The sequence below is a fragment of the Symphalangus syndactylus genome, chromosome 12 (assembly GCF_028878055.3).
Source record: "Symphalangus syndactylus isolate Jambi chromosome 12, NHGRI_mSymSyn1-v2.1_pri, whole genome shotgun sequence".
Lineage (NCBI taxonomy): Eukaryota > Metazoa > Chordata > Mammalia > Primates > Hylobatidae > Symphalangus > Symphalangus syndactylus.
Window position 1 is genome coordinate 39417057 of NC_072441.2, and position 20523 is coordinate 39437579.

General features: G+C 40.4%; 1 protein-coding gene across 1 annotated transcript in view; it reads right to left on the minus strand.

Annotated features, from left to right (window-relative positions):
- The window catches only part of DDAH1 (dimethylarginine dimethylaminohydrolase 1), a 270534-nt gene extending 250113 nt beyond the window's left edge, over window positions 1–20421 (minus strand). Inside the window, exons 1-2 of the mRNA XM_063624255.1 lie at window positions 20021–20421; window positions 19183–19255 (exon numbers count right to left, since the gene is read on the minus strand). The gene's annotated coding sequence lies outside the window, so the exon portion shown is untranslated. The remainder of the gene's footprint in view (window positions 1–19182; window positions 19256–20020) is intronic.
- Between the last annotated feature and the right edge of the window lie 102 nt (window positions 20422–20523).

A 20523-nucleotide genomic window follows, 5' to 3' on the forward strand; every position in this document is an offset into this window, starting at 1 on the left:
AAAAAAGGAGACATAATCATAAAGGAGATACAGGATTTATTACTTTCAAGTTTCTTTCAGCGTTTACATCTCCCTAAATCTACAAACCATGTACAATAATAATCAATGCTTTCAATGAGGGAAAGTCAGAGAGATCAAACATGCTTTGACTGTTCAGTATCCCATAGAAAAGTATTTCTATACAGAATTTTTTAAAGTAGAATAAAAGTGGCTGGGCATAGGGGCTCATGCCTGTAATCCAAGCACTTTGGGAGGCTGAGGCAGGCTGATTACCTGAGGTCAGGAGTTCTAGAACAGCCTGGCCAACATGGTGAAATCCTGTCTGTACTAAAAAGACAAAAATTAGCGGGGCGTAGTGGTGGGCACCTGTAATCCCAGCTAATCAGGAGGCTGAGGCAAGAGGAGAATCACTTGAACCCAGGAGGCAGAGGCTGCAGTGAGCCGAAATCATACCGCCATACTCCAGCCTGGGTGACAGAGCGAGACTCTGTCTCAAAAAAAAAACAAAGAAAAGAAAAGAATAAAAGCTTCCTAACCAGAAATAAGACCAACGTCTAGATCCAGGGGAAAATCTCTCTTCAGTGAAGAAGGAACTATCTTTTGCATTTACCACTATATCTCCCGTGTTAAGTACAGTGTTAAATAGCTACATAGATGAGATAATTTGATATAACAGTAACAGCTAATCTTTATTGAGCACTTAGTGTATGGTTATGTGACATGTACTATTCTGTGAGTTCTGCATCAATTAAATAATTGAATGCTTACAACAATGTTGTAAGATATGTGCTTGTGCCATCCCCATTTGAGAGATGAGGATACTGAAGTGTAGAAAGGCCAGATACCTTGTTCAAAGTTGGACAGCTCTTAAGTGAGAGAGCCAAAATTCAACAACAGACACTTTTGGATTCAAAACCTATGCTTGGAAAGTAAAGAAATTAGCTTTTTTTCACTGTAACATGCATGAAAAGTTTAGAGAGAAGAACTGAACTTAGTCTTATGGGCTAAATTGTGTCTCCCCAACCCCAAATTCATATATTAGAGTCCTAACCCCCAGTATCTCAGAATGTGATTGTATTTAGAGATAGGGTCTTTAAAGAGGTAATTAGGTTAAGTGAGATCGTTCAGGGGGCCCTATTCCAACATGACTGGCATTCTTATAGGAAGAGGAAATTTGGACACAGACATGTATAGTGGGAAGAGTATCTGAAGACACAAACAGAAGGTGGTCATCTGCAAGCCAAGAAGAGAGGCCTCAGGAGAAACCAACTCTGCTGATACCTTGATCTCAGACTTCTAGCCTCCAGAATCATGAGAAAACTAGTATGTGTTGTTTAAGCCACCCAATCTGTGAGAATCTGTTATGGCAGCCCTAGCAAATGAATACATTCAGTGTTAAGACATAAAACAGGAGCCAAAGAAAATGGACTTGGTCCAAACTAGTAAAAAAAAAAAAAAAAAGTCAATCTGGTTGGGTGCAGTGGCTCATGCCTGCAATCCCAGCACTTTAGGAGGCCAAGGCAGGTAGGTCACTTGAGTTCAGGAGTTCGAGATTGGCCAACATGGTGAAACCTTATCTCTACTTAAAATACAAAAATTAGCTGGGCCTGGTGGCGGGTGCCTGTAGTCCCAGCTACTTGGGAGGCTGAGACAGGAGAACCTGGTGAACCCAGGAGGCAGAGGTTGCAGTGAGCCAAGATCGCACCACTGCACTCCAACCTGGGCGACGGAGCAAGACTCTGTCACAAAACAAACAAACAAAAACCAAAGTCAATTTAAGACATATAGTTGTTTCCATTCCATGGATATAAATTGACCAGTTATACAACTTTTGCAAGTTCCATTAGGTGGGATGCCTATCAGGACATTCTTTTTGATGGCCCAGACAACTCCATTGTCACAAAATGAATATGGAGACAAAAAAGTAACTCCAGTTCTAATTTGTGATGGGTCTCTATGTTTTTTGATTTTCTTGCCCTCAGATATTTTCATGTTCTGAGTAAAGCCTCTTTCTTTTCTATATACTCATTTATCAGGTGCCTCATGTTCTTAAAATAAAAGTTTTAAAAGTAATAATGCTAAAAGTAGTATATAAGTTATACTAAAATAAAATAAGAATATAAAAATCATTCATAATCTCATCTGGAGATAAATGCTATTACCAAAGAATACATATTATCTTTATGTAAAAATGGGATCTTGATGTACATAGCATTTTTGCTCTGCTTTTATTTAATTAACATTGGTTTGAGAGCCTTTTCTCAAGTCATTAAATAGTCTTCAAAAATTATGCTTCTTAATGGCTGCATAATTCCTCCCAAAGGATATACTATAATTTATTAAATTCAATACTAACAAGGTTATTATGAAGCAGGCACTTTTCTAAACTGATAGTGGAAGTATAAACTGGAAAGCAGTTTGATATTATATATCATTATTAAAAGAATTCATACTCCTGACTCAGTAATGAAAGGTATAAGAAAGGTATTAATGTGCAAGCCATCACTTTCTCAGTGAAGTCATCTCTGACCATTGTATTTGAAATTGCACACCTGACTTTTCACTTTGACTAGTGGAGAGCCCTCAGTGTCATCCTAGGTCATTCAGTAGAGACACCAGTAGAGTCACATCTTAGTAGTAGGACTGAACTATCTCTTGAGTGAAAGTTATTCTAGACCTGCCCTACAAATATATTAAAATAGGCCTCGAATGGGTCAAACTGATCTACATGTAATTTACTCCCCAAGACAAAGCTCAATAGTATTTAAAGAATGACAACAAATCCCTAACTCAACAACATAACAGCCATAATACTCAGCTTTCAATTAAAAATTACTGGACATACCAAGAAGCAAGAAAATGTGATCCAAAAGAGGAAAAAAAATCGATCAATAGAAGCAAACTTAGAAATGATGGAGATAATGAAATTAGAAGGTAATACCATTAAAACAACTACTATAGCTATGTACAAGTATTTAAAGTAAAACATAATGTCATGAGAAGCAAAAATCTTTTTTTAAAGAATCAAATAGAACTTCTAGGGATGAAGAGTATAACATCTAAAATAAAGATTTCACTGGATGAGTATAGAAGCAGATATGACTCTGCAGAAGAAAAGATCAGTGAACATGAGGGCATAGCAAATTAGAATATTTCCAAAATGAAGCACACAGAAAAAGACTGAAAAAAAAATGAACAGAGCTTTTTGTCTTGCGGAATAATAGCAAGCAGTCTAACACATGCAAACTTGTCCACATGGAGAGAAGTAGGAGGACAGAACAAGTATAAATTATGGTGAGAAATTTTCCCAATTTGATAAAAAGAATAAACCCACAGATCCAGGAATCTAATTAAATCCCATGCAGGATAAAAATGAATGACACCAAGAAAAATCATTGAAAACCAGTGATAAGAAGAAAATATCAAAAGCAGCCAGAGAAAAAAAGATTAATTACCTACAGAGTAATCAAGATGAAATAAACAGCAGACTTTTTGTCAGAAACATGTAAGCAAAAAGACAATGGAACAACATCTTTAACATGCTAAAAGACACAGGGGAGGGGAAAGCCTGTCAATCTACAATTCCAAACCCAGCAAAAATATTCTGCCTAAATGAAGGCAAAATAAAAACTGTTTTAGAAAAATAAAAGCAGACAGAACTTATTGTTGGCAGACCTGAACTATAAGAAATGTTCAAAGAAGTTCCTCTAGTAAAAGAAAAATCATATGAGAGAAATTTGGATCTATACAAAAGAATAATGAATGTCAGAAATGATAAACATGTGAGTAAATATGAAATACTTTTCTTTAAAAGATAATTGAAGCAAAAATATTTACAATGAAGTATGGAGTTTGTAACATATATAGAAGTACAATGTATGATGCCATAGCACAAACACTCTTGGGGGGAAATGAAAATATATTATTGTAATGTTCTTACATTATATATGAAGTAGTCTAATACTATTTGAAGAAAGACCAGTAAGTTTAACAATGCATATTGCAAACCCCAAAGCAATCAATTAAAAAAATAAGTAGCATTAGAATGATTTTTACATTGGAACTATATAGAAAATAATAAAAAGAATAAGGCTTCAATCCTTTGGAGAAACTAAGTATCAATTCTGACTGAACTGATTATTGCTTATAAGAAACTGGCAACCTATTTTGAAAAAGTGTATGTTATCTAATGAGAATCTTTAATGTGTCTCTAATTAATATTAATGTATAAACATTAAGGTTTTTTTCCTATTGATTCTACATTTTTGATGGAAAGTAAACAAATTAATGAGCATCTTTAACATAAAATTAACTGAAATTTTTAAAAATGTATGTTCTTTGTGTAATAAAATCTATATTATGTTATTCTACATCATTAAATATTTGTTTACTTTTCCTCATATGACTTTAACAAAAAGATAATGTCATTCCATTTCAGGGAGTGTATCCTAGTAGTTTACATATAGACTTTAGTATCTGACTATCTGGGTTCCAATCTCAGCTTGACCATTTACCAGACATACGACTGTGAGTATGTTACTTAATACCTTTGTATTGTAGTTCCCTGTAATGTAGGGAAAATAGTGCCTACCTCAAAGACTTATTAGGAGGATCAAATGAATTAATATATTGAAAGCATTTAAAAACGTACCAGGAAAATAGCAAGTACTGTAAGAGTGTTAACTATAATTTATAAAAATTAGTATACTATGGCTAGAGAACTGAGATCCAAAGAGATAAAAAAATACAGATGTTGTAAAAAGAAAAAACTACTTGAGAACTATTAGGTTGGTGCAAAAGTAATTGTACCAACCTAATAGAAGAGCTACTTTAGTTCTACTCTATCACTAACTAGTTGTGTGGCCGCAGACATGATGCTAAATGTCTCTGGGCCTCGTTTACTCAAGTGTTCTCTTCTCCCTCATATCCTACTATGATTTCTTGCATAGATATTAAGAATCTAGTGTATTATATTATGTTAAGTATCAAGATATTCTCTCAAGGTTGTTATTGGGGAGAAAGTCACATTTAAAATTAAAGTCATGTTTAAAATTAAAATTAAAGTCACAATTAAAATAGTACAACATGTTAGGTATAATGATGGAGACCAGAGAACTGCCTGCCACTACAGAAAGCCAGTGAATCCATGGGAATTACTAAACTCTTGTCACCCAAAAGGAGGTCAACTTAGAACATATACTTCTATGGCTGCTGTTCTAATTTTGATCGTGCTTCTGCCATTGATGATATTAGCTCATGGAACTAAACTTTATTGGATGTTGGATTAGTAGGTGAATGATTCCTTTTGCAGCTTCTTTCTAAGAAGAATTTGCAAATGGCATCAAGGGTCACCCTGTTTGACAGAGTTGCTTCTAATCCCTCCAAATAATGAAGCCATAATTGACCACACATTTTTATTCTTAGGTAAGAAGCTACTTTTAAGATAGCATCATAGCAGCTAATTACTACAATTTCAAGTTTGAACCCCTTCTAATCCCTAATAATCCAAAGTAGAACAAAAGGCCAAAAAATATACAATGGCTTTATTAAAAAAAAAACAGAAAATATGAGAAATTTTAATGCAACAATCTCACTGTATTAACAAATCATATTTAAGAAAAGATAGATATGAAGTTGATTTAGAAATTATTATGACTATCATAAATACTTGAGGATATTTAAAGATAAACTAATAATGCAAGGCATTTTTAATAGTTTACCACAAAGACCAGTCACATTTGTTCCCTTTAAAATATGATTTAATCAAAAAGAAGAATAAAAGTTTCTGTTATGGGTTGAGTTGTGTTCCCCAAAAAGATAGGTTGAAATCCTAAGGCCTAGTACCTGGGAATGTGGCCTTGTTTGGAAATAGGCTGTTTACAGATGTAACAAAGTTAAGATGAGGTCATACTGAATTGGGATGGACCTAATCCAATGACTGGTGCCCTTCCATAAAAAGAGGAAATTTGATCACAGAGACACAGGCACATGGAAGAAGAGGCCATGGAAAGATAGAAGCAGATATTGGAGTGATGCATACACAAACCAAGGAACACTGAGAACTGCTGGAAGCCACCAGAAGCTAGAAGAAACAATTATTTTCTATAACCATTGAAGGTAGCATGGCCCTGCTAACACCGTGATTTCAGACTCTCAGCGTCCAGAACTGTGAAAGAATAAATTTCTGTTGTTTTAAGCCACCCAGTTTACAGTACTTTGGTACGGCAGCCCTCAGGAATTAATACAGTTTCTTCAGCAAAATTCCAACGGCAGGACTTCTACTTTCAAGCCAAAATGGAGGAACAATGATTTTCCTGCCTGAAACAAATAATAAAATTGGACAAATTATATAAAACAACATTTTTCAGACATAGCACATCAAACTGCACAGCATAGTGATTGCTTAGAGTGGGGAAACAAGACAAGACCTACAATTACCCCAGCTTACTGCTTGAAAAGAAGATCCAAGCTGTAGCACAGGCAGGGGGAACCCAGGCAGTCTAGCAGTCTCCCTGGGTTGATGAGAGCTAGTTTTTTGGTGAAGCAAGTATGTCTAGAAATAATGGGCAGAGTGCTGGACAGGAAAGAGCTACACAAAGAGAGCTCCAGAGATCTGAAAAGGGCACCCCGTTATGTCTTCAACTAAGTTCTGTTCAGTACATTCAGATGAAGAAATTATCCCAGGCTGGGGAAAGAACTGCCTAAAAGGAGCAGAAGAAACAATTCTTGCAACATACAAAGAGCTGGGAATATTTTGTGTTCTCAGCAGCCAGAGTGGAAAACTTCACAAATTATGGGGCAGCAAGTGGGATATTCAGAGAGGTTTTGCCTCAGTCCTGGGGACAAATTAGCCCTAAATTAAATGCCACTTTGGTCTCTACAAAACTTTAAAGTAAGACTTGAAATCATTAAACAGTTTCCAAGTAACGGTGTTCCAGAACAAAATCCAAGAATATTTTAAGGAATATAATATCTAGCACCCAACAACGTAGAATTCACAATGTATGACATCCACTCAAAGCTTACTAGCATGCAAATAAGCAGAAAAATATGATCTACAATTAGGAGAAAAATTAATCAATGTAAACAGACTCAGAAATGACACACATGATAGAATTAGTAGATAAAGAGATTAAGAGTTATTATTTTAACTATATTCCATATATTGAAAAAGGTCAAGGAAAGATTAAGCATGCTAAGTAGCAACATGGAAGATATTTTAAAAGACCCAAGTCGAGCTTCTAGAGTTAAAACTACAATGTCTAGGGCCAGGCGTGATGGCTCACGCCTGTAATCCCAGCACTTTGGGAGGCCAAGTTGGGTGGATCATAAGGTCAGGAGATTGAAACCATCCTGGTCAACATGGTGAAACCCTGTCTCTACTAAAATACCAAAAATTAGCTGGGCATGGTGGTGTGCACCTGTAGTCCCAGCTATTCGCGAGGCTGAGGTAGGGGAACCGCTTGAACCCAGGAGGCGGAGGTTGCAGTGAGCTGAGATCGCACAATTGAGCTCCAGCCTGGCAGCAGAGCAAGACTCCATCTCAAAAAACAAAACAAAACAAAACAAAACTACAATGCCTGAGATAAAAAAAATATAATAAATTGATTAACAGCAGATTATATACCTCCCATAAAAGATTAATGAACTTGAGATACAGCATTAGAAATTTTCCATGGTGAAAACAGGGAAAAAGACTAAAAGTAAAAAACAAAGAGAGTTCCAGTGAGTTGGTGAAAACTTTGAGTGACCTAATATATATGTAATTGGAGTCTTTGAAGTGCAGAGAGGGGTAGTGGTGAGACCAAAACACATTTGAAAAAATAATAGCTGAAATTTTTGTTTAAATTTCATGAAAAATTTAAACTCACAGATCCAAGAACACCAAGTGCAAGAAACATGAAGAAAACTACACCAAGGCACATCACAAATTGCTTAAAAATGGTAATAAAGTCAGGTGCAGTGGTTCATGCCTGTAATCCTAGCACTTCGGGAGGCTCAAGAAGGCAGATCACTTGAGTTTAGGAGTTCGAAACCAGCCTGGTCAATATGGTAAAACCCCATCTCTACTAAACATACAAACAAATTAGCCAGGCATGGTGGTGGGTGCCTGTAATCCCAGCTACTCAGGAGGCTGAGGCATGAGAATCACCCAGGAGGCAGAGGTTGCAGTGAGCCGAGATCATGCCACTGCACTCCACCCTGGGCGACAGAGCAAGACTAGGTCAGAAAAAAAAAAAAAGGAGAAATTCTTAAAAGCAGCCAAAGAAAAGATACATTGTGGCCAGGCGCAGTGGCTCACGCCTGTAATTCCAGGACTTTGGGAGGCCGAGGCAGGCGGATCACGAGGACAGTAGTTTGAGACCAGCCTGGCCGACATGGTGAAACCCCATTTCTACTGAAAATACAAAAAAAAAAAAAAATTAGTTGAGTGTGGTGGCACATGCTTGTAGTCCCAGCTACAAGCTGGGAGGCTGAGACAGGAGAATTACTTGTACCCAGGGGGCAGAGTTTTCAGTGAGCTGAGATCGTGTCATTGTACTCCAGCCTAGACGATGGAATGAGACTCTGTTAAAAAAAAAAAATGCATAGAGAAGAACAAATTTTTGAATGTCAGCTGATTTTTCATCAGAAACAATATAAGCCAGAAGCAGCAGGGCTATAAAGCAATGAAAGAAAATACTGCCAACCTAGAAGTCCAATATCTAGTAAAAATATCTTCCAAAAATTAGGGTGAATATACAGATGAGTGCATAAAACAACTAGTTAAAACCCTATCAAAGTCTGTAGTCTAGTTATTAGTATTGCTCTCATGTCAATTTCCTGGTTTGATATTGTACTAGTGATAAGATGCCACTCTTGGAGGAAGCTGGGTGAAGGGCTCATGAGATTGACTCTATGAACTATTTTTGCGACTTCCTATGAGCCTATATTATTTCAAAATAAAAAGTTGAAAAAAGAAAATAAAAAAGTTTTTCAGATATGCAAAAGCTAAAAGAATCCACTGCCAGCACACCTGCTCAAGAAACATTAAAAGAAGTGCTTCAGGCAGAAGCAAAAATAATACTTAAACAAAGGAATAAGGAGCACCAGAAATGGTAAATATAAAAGACTTTTGTCTCATTCTGTATATCTTTCTAAAGATAATTGGATGTTTAAGGCCAAAATATTGGCTGGGTGAGGTGGCTCACGCCTGTAATCCCAGCACTTTGGGAGGCCAAGGTGGTGGATCACCTGAGGTCAAGAGTTCGAGACCAGGCTGGCCAACATGGCAAAACCCTGTCACTACTAAAAATACAAAAAATTAGCTGGGCATGGTGGCACGCGCCTGTTATCCCAGCTACTCGGGAGGCTGAGACAGGAGAATTGCTTGAACCCAGCAGGCAGAGGTTGCAGTGAGCTGAGATCACACCACTGCTCTCCAGCCTGGGCAACAAGAGCAAAACTCTGTCTCAAAAAAAACCCAAAAAACAAAAAACCAACAACAAAGAGTTATAGTTCATAAGCCAATAAAAAAGGAAATACTAGAGAATAATAAAACAATTCAATCCCCAAAAGGAAGAAAAGGTAGACAGTATTAAAAAGTAGAGAATGGGCCATGTGAGGTGGCACATGCCTGTAATCCTAGCACTTTGGGAGGTCAAGATGGGTGGATTGCTCCAGCCCAGGAGTTCAGCCTGGGCAATATAGTGAGAGCTCATTTCTACAAAAAATTATCTGGGTGTGGTGGTGCACACCTGTAGTCCCAGCTACTCAGGAGACTGATGTGGGAGGATGGCTTGAGCCTGGGAGGTGACGGTTGCAGTGAGCCAAGATCGCGCCACTGCACTCCAGCCTGGGTGACAGAGTGAGACCCCATCTCAAAAAAAAAAAGAAAGAAAGAAAAATAAAGTAGTAGAGAATGTCACATTGAATAAGAAGGCAAAACCCAAGCTATAAGAAACCTAATTTAAATATAAAGACACAAGTAGGTTAAAAGCAAAAGGATTTTTCAAACAGCATATAAATACTAATCAAAAGAGTACTAGAATAGGGATTAGATTTCAGAACAAAGAATATTACTAGGGATAAAGAAGTTGTACTAGATTAGTTATGGTTCTCCAAAAGAAACAGAACCAGAAAAATGCATGTATGTATATATGTGTGTGTGTGTGTGTACATGTGTGTACATGTGTGTATGTGTAGAAGTAGAGAGAGATTTATTACAAGGAATTGGCTCATGTGAGTATGGAGGCTGACAAGCCCCAAGATCTGCAGTTGGCATGCTGGAGACCTAGGAGAGCTGATGGTGTAGTTCCAGCCTGAAGGCCAGCAGGCTTGAAATCCACGAAGAATCAATGTGTCAGATTGAGATGAAGGCAGAAGAAACCTCACATCTCAGCTCAAAGGTAATCAGGCAGGAAGAATTACCTCACACAGAAGAGTCAGTCTTATTGTTCTATTCAGGCCTTCAGCTGATTGGATGAGGCCCACCCACATCGGAGAGCACCATCTGCTTTACTCAGTCTACTGATTCAAATGTTAACCTCATCCAAAAACACCCGCACAGACACACTCAGAATGTTCAACCAAACATCTGGGACCCTGTAGCCCAGTCAAATTTAATGCATAAAATTAACCATCAATGATATGGTTTGGCTCTGTGTCCCCACCCAAATCTCATCTTGTAGCTTCCATAATTCCCATGTGTTGTGGGAGGGACCTGGTGGGAGATGATTGAATCATGGGGGCGGGTATTTCCCTTGCTATTCTCGTGATAGTGATGGGTCTCACAAGATCTGATGGTTTTAAAAATGGGAGTTTCTCTGCACAAGCTCTCTTTTTGCTTGGTGCCATCCATGTAAGATGTGACTTGCTCCTTTTTGCCTTCCACTGTGATTGTGAGGCCTCTTCAGCCATGTGGGACTGTAAGTCCAATAAACTTCTTTTATAAATTGCCCAGTCTCAGGTATGTCTTTATCAGCAGCGTGAAAACAGACTAATTATGAAATGAAAGAGTCATTTAGTAATCACAGATGAGTCAATTTATCCAGAGGATATAGCAATTCTAAATGTTTATCCATCTAACAACAGAAGTTCAAAATACATCAAGCAAAACCTAACAGAACTAAAAAGAAAAATAGACATATTCATAATTATAGTTGGAGATTTCAATATTCCTCTCTCAATTAGCCAAAGAATAGGTAGACAAAAAAATTAACACTATCAAACAATTTTGCCTAACTGACATGTATGGATCACTCCACCCACAATAGCAGACTAGACATTCTTTTCAAGATGGACTATATTCTGGGCCGTAAAACCAGTCTCAAGAAGTATAAAAGAATTCAAGTCAAACACAGTGTATTTTCTGACCACAATAAAATGAAGCTAGAAATAAATAACAGAATCATACCTGGAAAATATCAAATATCCTAAATAACACACTTCTAAATAACCTGAGTCAAAAAAGAAATCAAAAATGAAATTAGAAAGTCTTTTAAACAGATTAAAAATAAAAACATAACATGTCAAAATATGTGGGATGCAGCTGAAGCAGGAGTAGAGGGAAATTTATAGCATTAAGTGCTTATAATAGAGAGAAAATGTTTTCGACCAGTGACCTCAGCTTCCATATTAAGAAACTAGACAAATAAAAGAAAATTAAACCCAAAGCAAACAAAGGAAAGGAAATAAAGACAGATGGCACAACATGAACAACAGTGGAATCAAATAAAACAATATCCCAAAATGCCACTAAATGTAATGGAATCCTGGAGCGCTGTCATTTTACCTAATATGCTCTCCCTTCTTATCCACTGTGCCCACTGCCTAGGGAAGGGGTTCAAATAATCAGGCTCATCTTTAACACTATACAACAGAAACCTCGCATCATTTCAAGTAAGGCCAAGAATATAATTCACACATCCACTAGCTATCATTAGAACACCAGAAGACACACGTTTACCCAAAAGGCTATGCACATTAGGAAGTCTAGATTGCTTACCAAAGGGAAGAGCAAAGACATTTAAAATAAAAATATGTAACTCCTTATGAATGAGAGTTCATAATTAAGGGATCCTTATTAAAGGATCCTCAAGTCTTTGCTGATGCTATGTCCAAAGCATAATAAATTATATCCAAGCGAGAAAAACACAGCTTACCCTTCCAAGCTTTATGGAGGAAGCACTGGAAGTCTCAAGAGCAGCACCATCCAGTGTGACAAGAAGACTTCACCCCAGTGTGGGGCAGTGTTCAGGCAGGGCTCCTAAAGCAGCTCATGTATACTGTACCTTTATGAAGTCACTCATTATATACACACTATTTACGCAAGCTCTCCTTTAGACTGTGTCGTCCTCAAAGTCAGGGACCACGTCTGTCATCTTTGTATCCCCAAACCCTAGTATGGTACAATCATTTCACAAATGTGCTTTAAAAGGCACGTGTGAACTCCCCAAGAATCTACTGAGTTGTAAATAACACCTGATGCAATTGCCTGAAGACTGAACAGTAAACAAAACAAGACTTCAGATCCACATTGAAACCAAAGAACAGAGGCTTATGTCTCCTTTCTGAGTTCAATTAGATTTTTAAAACATTCTTTTTAAAGTCGATTTGTTTTGTTTCCAGTCTACAGTGAGAGTTTGAGTGGGTCCAGGTTTTATCTGAAGCAGTCTGCCCATCCTTTTCCCATGATGTTCTGGAAGAAAGCAGACTGCTGATGACTCACAACTCAGCACACTTGTTAGTTCCTATGTACTGACACCAAATTGTGTTCCAAAAGAGAAGCCTTTACAAAGGATCAAAACCTGGCCCTAGGATGTGGTTCATGTTCTAAGCTTTCCAACATGGTGCTAATTTAACTGCATGTGGTTCCAGGTGGGTTAATGACTAACAGCTGGAGAGGTGATTTCAGGCAGAAATTGTCTCAATTCTCACTTTCTGTCACTTCAGAAGTTTTCCCTGAGTTTGTTTCCAACCCCATCTTCGTCCTCCACCTCCTTCTCTGGCCCCAGCTTTCAGGGTTGCAGCTCTTGGAAAAAGCATTTGCAGGATGGCCCAGCTATGCATGCTGGCCTTTTCTAGTTGCTTTTCCTGAAATGGGACACAAGGACTTCTCCTCTATTCAAAATAGCAGAGCAATGAAAGTGCAGAAAGCCCAGAGGAAAGAAAGGTGGAGGGAGTCTGGATTAGTGGTGATAACAAGAAATGAATCCCTGAGAATGTCCTAATTCACGGCTGCTCTTCAGCTTCTCGTGATTTCCACAACCTAGTCTTGCTAAGTCAGTTCTTCCTTATCACTTGCTATACCCCATGCTCACAGTGACTGCTGACTTTCTCTATTCACCACAGAATGTGACCCTCCCCTCCTAAAGGCTCTCCAGGAGCTTCAGATTTAAACCAAGCTGACGCTGATCACAAACATTTGTAGGGCACATCTCAGTTTCTGGAGAGCTGAAACAAGACTTCATTCAATCCTCCCAATAATTCTGTGAGATATTATTATTTCTGTTTTACCACTGATGAGACTGAGGCCCCATGAGATTAGGTGGTTAACCTGAGTCGCACCACAGCAAGTGTACCCTCTGACCCCTGCATTCTTTCTTGCTACCACGTGGCCTCAAAGCCTCTACAAAGAGTTCGGCCTTTCTTCTCCTGATGCCTGATATTTTCCATTTTTGTTTCTGAGCCTTCTCTCCCTTGCTTATTCCATACCTCTGATCCTTAACCTCCCCTCTCCAACACACACACTGTCACACACAAACACACACACACACACCTCAGTGCACTTATCTAACACCTTCTTCATATAGTCATCTAACTTCCTTCTCAAAGCAGTCTTCCAGGTTACAGTATAGTACTCTAGTGCAGCCTCAGACTGCCCGTGGCAACTTCCATCCATTTTTCAACCACAAAATAAGAAAATCATACTTCCTTAGTTATTTTTAATTATACTGCACCATTTCCTCTGGAATCTGTCATCTGTCCCTGGAAAACAGATGATTTAGATTCCATATGTCTAAATCATTCTACCCAGTGCCTAGCAAAGAAGCAAAGATAAGTGCAGGCTATCACCATGCCTGTTCTCTGATCAAACTGATGGTGACAGGAATGTTCACGTGATGGCAATGATCCCATTCACTTTAATCTGTACCTCCTTTTAAAAGCTAAAGAGTCATCAGTGGCTCAAAGACTTCAAATCAGTGCATCTGAAAGTGCTAAGGAAAGTGTAAAGGGCTGGCTCTATAAAGGCGAAGTGGTGGTAACAATAAAAAAAAGAGAGAGAGAAAAATGGCAAACACTCATAAAGGGAGTGAAAACTCAAGGAATCAGGACTGTGTAGCAGAAATGTAGAAAGAGGACAGAACTTGGAGTCAGACAGGCCTGGATTAGAATCCTTGTTTGGTCACATTCCAACTCTCTAATCCTGGACAAGTTGCTTAACTTCTCTGAGCCTTCATTCCCTAAGCTTAGAAAGATGTCAAAAAGCTCATCTCAGAGGGCTCTCCTGAACATGAACCTGTAAGGTGTTTGGCCCATGGCAGGTGCCCTGTAAATGTGACTTCCCTTCTCTTTTCCCTTCTGAAAGAAGGATCCATAATGATAAGAATTTTCAATAGCACCCAAAGGGTTGGTCCCATCTGTAATCAATGCATTTTAAGAGGCTCACCTGAAAGTTCTCGCTTCTAGATGTTTTCTAATCTCTAAGGAATGTGCACATTCCTTGCAGTCCCCAGCTTCAAAGGGAATGTGTATGTTAGGGAATAACTGTGCCCAATCCCTCTCATCCATAAAAATATACACACTAACAAGACCTCAGATCTTTAAAGGGTGAGACTCAGAGTTGGACATCCCTTGTGTGTACTCCCAAAGCTGCACTGCTTCTAGAACTTTAATCCACAGTATTGTGTTATCTGTTTAAGCATCTGCATCTCTCCTAGGCAGCTAGAGCCATGAAGCAAAGTCCATATATTATTCCTCTTTGCATTGCTGCCTAGCATGCAGCATGCCATACATGTCATGTTTATTAGAATGAACTGAATCATCTATCTTCTGGGTCTGCAATGCTTTAGCATATAGTCTACACTTTCTAATTCTCCCAAAGACATTTTCCAGAGCCTTGGAAATTTTAAGCATACAATACATATTGCCTTTGTCCTTTTAGAATGAACTGTTTATAAGCTTTTTTTTTTTTTTTTTTTTTTTTTTGGCTTTTGAAAGCCAAAACCTAACTATAAAAGAATGGGTAAATGATTTCAGAGAAGCACCTGGCACTATGTTTTTTCTTTATTGCCATAACCTTGGGCAACCCCACCCCACCCAACATTCAATGCTCAGGGACACCTTGCGTAAGGCACATGCAGGGCGTGCTTGGCAGGGGCCTGGAGGGCTCCGTGCTTAGTAACTCTGTTGTGAGGATAACCACAAGCTGTGGGAGGTGGCAGCTCTGCCTGCCTCAGGTAACAAAATTGATGGCGATGACTAAGTTACAGTAGACGGATCTCTCAATCTCTGAGAAGTTCCACCTCTGTTCTGACACATCTCTTTCTTTTTTCCTCCCAGAGGAAATAGAAACAAGCTCAGGCAAGGGCCCTAAGGAGAGAACCCTTTTTCATTGTTTAACTTGTTTATTACCAGACTCTCTTTAAGAAACTGTGGGCCACAATTACTGAAAACACAAGCTAAAGACACATTTAGAACAATATTTAAGTGACAGATTCACAGTCAGTTGTTAAGGGGAAGTCAAGAAGTTGCAGGCAACTTCCTGAACTTTAAGGCAGATTTCATGAAGGACAAATACCATGCTCTCCCTGAAAGGAATGGTCTTTGAAACAGGTATTCTGCTCTACCTTAACAACCCTGCCCCCTTGTACCAATTACTGACATCTAGCAAAGCTTCAATTTTCTCATCTTTTTACTGGAAATAAAATACTCACCCTACAGAGTTGTTTATAAAGATCAGATGAGATTGTGTATACTAACTATTTAGCCAATGGGAGGCAAAGCCCAGGCCCCATAGATGCTTCCAACTATCCCTATGTCTCCCAAGTGCTAAGGCCAAGTGTCAGCCGGCACTAACGCTCAGGCATGGCATTTTTTACCTCTCTGATTCCTGGGGCACTTGAGTGCACCACTCCTGAGCTGGTGCAATCCTATCACCTCATAGATGAGGAAACCAAAGCAAAACTTCACATGGCTCACCACTGCCTGTAGGCAAAGTCCCAGTGCCATGAGAGGTAAGCCCATTTGAGTGGTTTTTTAGTCACTGGTGTCTCAGTGCAGCCAGAATACCCGGCTGGATGGATCCTTTTGATCATATCATCTATATACCATATACCAAAGAATTTTATTGACTTTATAACTAGAGTTCTAAAGAATAGAAAGTATTCTCTAGAGAATAAGACTAGCTCATTCTATGTTAATTATAGTGAAAGTAAAGATAACGGTGGTGCTTGGCAGTAGGAATAATTGTGATTTATTAAGCATTTAGTATGTGCCAGGCATCAGGCTGAGAAGTAAATATGTCTAATGTCTTATTTCACATAATAAGTCCAACTGCTTGAATACTCCCTTACACTCAATTCCCAAGACTTGCAAAAATTTGTCACAAATAAATCAGTTCAATCTCTCTGTAGAATCTGTGTGCTCATCTACTGTGCCCAGAGCAAATCCTTTCTAAATTCTGGATGTGCTATGTGTGATGTTAGTGGTCGGTTAAGAGACAGGTATCTCCAGAAATAAAACACGAAAGGCAGAGGTTAATTGCTGATTCTCTCAATCTGGAGCCAAGCCATTTGATAATGACTTATAATTATTATATTTCATATTACTCAATCATCTCTAGAAGATGGATTGCAGGGTGTGGTGGGAGAGGTTCCTTCCAGTCCTTTCCAATAAAATGTTTCTGTGTTATCACAAAACAAGAAGTTCTGTAAGGTAAGGGAGTTAGGAATGCTGGCTTCCTGTGGATAGATGCCAAGTGGAGAAAATAAACAGATAAGAGTTCCCATGGGATACGGATGCCCTAAAAAAGTGTTTCCTATCATATTGCCAAGGCGATGCCAGCTGCTTACAACATCAATTCAGGAGGACAGGAAGGAGGGAGACAGAGTAGTGGCTGGAGAGTAGATGAAGCAGAAAATTTGTAAAAAGCCAATTCCAATTTTGTTAATAGGTTATAAATTCCTACAGCGAAAAGGTAAGTAGCAGCCCTGATTCTTGAACAAAATAAAGTCTAGTCAACTTGACAATTAAATGGAGCCCAGGGTGCTGTTCCCTACAATTTCAGGGGTGGCTGGGAGTTACAGAATGCTGGAGCAGGACAGATTCTTACAGATATTCAGTCCGGAGATCATAACTGGCACCCACAGACATTGTCTTCTTGGGTTTTCCAAGGATTAACCTAGATGGCATTTTAACATTGTAATTAATTGCCAACATTTTAAAATTTTGAAGACTTCACATAAAAATTCAGATCTCTAGTATCTCTTTTTAAAATGAGAAAATAGGCAAACAATGAACCTACATTTTCACCTAGTAACCATTCAGTCCCTCATAGATGGTCCCAGTGTCCCCATGGTTCCCAAGGCTGAGGCCAAATATCGGCCAGCACTAATCCTGAGTCATGGCATGGTGTTACCTGGTTGAATCCTGCAGGCACTTGAGTGTGTGTCCTCTGAGCTGGGAGAATCCTGTTATAGACAAGGAAACCTAGGCAAAAAGCTCACATGGCTCACTCTGCAAAGTTCCAATGCCATGACAGCAAGGTCATTTGCAGATGGTCCCAACTGACATCTCTTGCCAGTTTTCAGAAGGAATCCTATGGTCCAGTGCATCAGACTGATTGTTACGCCCAGTCAAGGCCCTGTTCCCTTCCTCTCAAGTGTCCTTCCCTGCTATCAAACTCCTGTTCATCCTTTCAGCCCTAGATTAGTTGTTCCCCCTAACTCCTCTCTGGCAGTGAAGTATCCACACAGCATTTATGTACCCACTTCTGCAACATACCTTAGAGTCCTCCGGGGGACGTTCAATATTAAAATCCTCTTTTTCATGTCACCAGTACCTAGCACTATGCCATGACACATCACAAGCTCTGAATAAATCTGGGATTCAGAGAAGGGTAAATACACTGTCCTCAAATATATGGGTAATTAGGCCAGGCGCTATGGCTCATGCCTGTAATCCCAGCACTTTGGGAGGCTGAGGCGGGTGGATCACTTGAGGCCAGAAATTTGAGACCAGCCTGGCCAACATGGTGAAAACCCGTCTCTATTTTATATATATATATATATATGTAAAATTAATTATAACATAGTTGGGGAGAAAACAGGTTAAAAACAGACAGGGAGCTTGGTGCAGTGGCACACACCTGCAATCCCAGCACTTGGGGAGGCCGAGATGGGCAGATCACTTGAGCCCAGGAGTTTAAAACCAGCCTGAGCAACATGGGGAGACCCCACCTCTACAAAAATTAGCTGGATGTGGTGGCGTGCGCCTGTAGTCCCAGCTACTCAGGAGGCTAAGGTGGGTGGATGGCTTGAGCCCAGGAGGTCAAGGCTATGGTGAGCCTAGATCATGCCACTGCACTCTAGCCTGGGTGACAGAACTAGACCATGTTACAAAAAAAAAAAAAAAACAACAAAAACAGACTGGGTCCACAATGAACACCCAGACAGATGAACCATCAAGTAAGTGATGCTGAAACCTTTATCTCAATGACAAATTCAATTCCTACCAGGCCAAGCCTTATTCCAGAAGTAGGGATTGCCTGAACAATGTGGCTTATGAGGTGTCAAAAGAACCCCAGAGGTCCTAAATATCTTCCCCACCAGCCTGCCAAGGTGCTTAAAGACCACTCTATAAATGTATCTGCATTAAGACCTTTTCTGTTAAAATACAACACTCCCTTTCTCCCTCCTTCCTAAGAGCCAGTACATTAGGCAATTCTCAGGGGTTAGCACAGCTTCAGGTAATTTATCAACTATTTTTTACATCTGATGCATTTCACCTAGACTATTTGGGTAAGCTGTGATAGAGTTAAATAAAGGTAAATTTCCAGGAGAAGAGGATGGGCCTGAATGTCTGAGGTAAGAGATGGAGAGTAGGCAGTATAGCACAGTAGTTAAGTGTGAGACCTTATGATCTGGGCCCAAATCCAGTTTTGCTGCCGGCTAAGTGAGTGACCTTTGGCTAGTCACTTACCTTCCATGCCTCCATTTCTTCATTTAGATAGAAAATGGTGTTACCCAGGAAGGGGAACATCACACACCGGGGCCTGTTGTGGGGTCGGGAGAGAGAGGAGGGATAGCATTAGGAGATATACCTAATGTTAAATGACGAGTTAATGGGTGCAGCACACCAACATGGCACATGTATACATATGTAACAAACCTGCACGTTGTGCACATGTACCCTAAAACTTAAAGTATAAAAAATAAATAAATAGATAAATAAATAAGTAAATAAAATTAAAAAAAAGAAAAAGAAAATGGTGTTATCAAGATGACCTGCTTCAACGGGGCATCTGAGAATTAAAGGAATCAATACATAGAAGGCATTTAAAGTGATGCCCAACCTATGTGAACCCTATATAATGTGTTAATTTCTGTCATTATTAGAGGGGATGACATGAGATTTGGCCCTGAAAGGAGCTGCTCTGGCTTTACTACTTGCTGCCTCCTTTCCCAATTTACTGAGAAGGAGGCAAGGTCCCTAGAGGATAAGCAGCGTCCCCAAGGCCACAGGCTACTGATGGCAGAGCCAGGACTTCCTATCCAGGGCTCCCCACACGCGGAACTTCTCGAGGAGGAAGAGGGGAAGGGGTCGTGGGAGCCCAGGAGAAATCGAGAGCCAGCTTTACCATGCGTCCCTTCTGGGGATAATGGAATCCAGGCCCTTCGGGGCTTTTCCCCAGAGTTGGCTCCACGTCCCGCTCTCGGGTGCGCTTGGTGACCACGCAAACGCCATCCTCCGAACATCCCCCCCGCACCCCCCCCCCCACCCACACACACACAGACCCAAACCCTCGCGCCGGACGCACCCTCTACGTCTGGCACAGCACGGCAGCTCGCTGCCCCGCTGGGAGGACGAGTCAACAGGGGGGCGGACGGGAAAAGTGACACAATTGGGCCGCGGCGCCCTCCGCGCCTCCCACGCAGCGCAGGGCGGACTTCGGCCCTCAGAGGGGTGAAGACTGGGGCCGAACTGCCTGGGCCTACCCCGCCGCCCGCAACGCTCCGGGGTCCCGAGCGGAGGGAGGCCTGGGCGCGGGCGGCCGAGGCGCACTTTTCAGGAACGCGGCGGCCGCAAGGCTGCCAGGCCCGGTCGCAGGACCGCCGCCCCCGCCGCCACCGCCCCCCGAAGCTAGATGACGGAGTCCTGAAAGACTTTCACCAAATATGGGCCGGGGCTGGAAACGTCCTGCGCCGCGCACCGCCGGAAACCTCGAGTCCTGGCAACCGCGGTGACTGTGGGCGCGCGGGCGGGGTGGCCGGCAGGGGGCGGCTGTAGCAGCCGGGCAAGCGCGTCCGGATGCCTCGGGTC